Consider the following 661-nt stretch of genomic DNA (forward strand, 5'->3'; position numbering starts at 1 on the left):
AAAAAAAAAAGAGGAAAAAAATCCCAGAATTCAATAGTTTGAGAAGGACGAAAAGTCTCCCGGAAGCATCCCAAACACCAGCCCTGTTGCTTTCCCTGGGACATATGAAGCGATAGAAACTTTCCTTCAGGTCAGATTTTTGGCTGGCCTTGGAAGGTGCTCACCACGTCCAGAGGGCACCCAGTGGAGCACGCTCTGCACGTGAAGGGAAGCAGGGCAGGGACTGGGCATCACTCAGAGAGCGAGGCAGGGCTGGACTGTTTCTGCCATGCAGCTCAGTGCCGTGCCAGAGAGCCCTTCCGTGCCTGGGAGATGCCACCTTGGTGACATGGCGATGGCTCTGTGCTCAAATGGATGGTGGTGGCACAGACAAAGCACCACCACCATTGGCACACCTCAAGCCCCTCTTGCACCACTCCAGCTACAACTCCAGCAACGAAAGGGGAAAAAAAAGCAGCGTCAACCACAGCCCTGCTGTCACCCCTAATGAAGTTCTGCAGCCCTACTGACTGCTGTCCCTCTGCCCTACAGCCTCACTATCCTCATAGCCACCCAGGCAGACTGCAAGGAGAGATGATTTAAGGCCCAGCATTACACATAGATACATTGGACTGCCACAGCACAGAAAAAGCACGTTAATACCTAGGATGCTTCCCTCGAT

This window comes from Meleagris gallopavo, chromosome 22 (genome assembly GCF_000146605.3).
Source record: "Meleagris gallopavo isolate NT-WF06-2002-E0010 breed Aviagen turkey brand Nicholas breeding stock chromosome 22, Turkey_5.1, whole genome shotgun sequence".
NCBI classification, from domain to species: domain Eukaryota; kingdom Metazoa; phylum Chordata; class Aves; order Galliformes; family Phasianidae; genus Meleagris; species Meleagris gallopavo.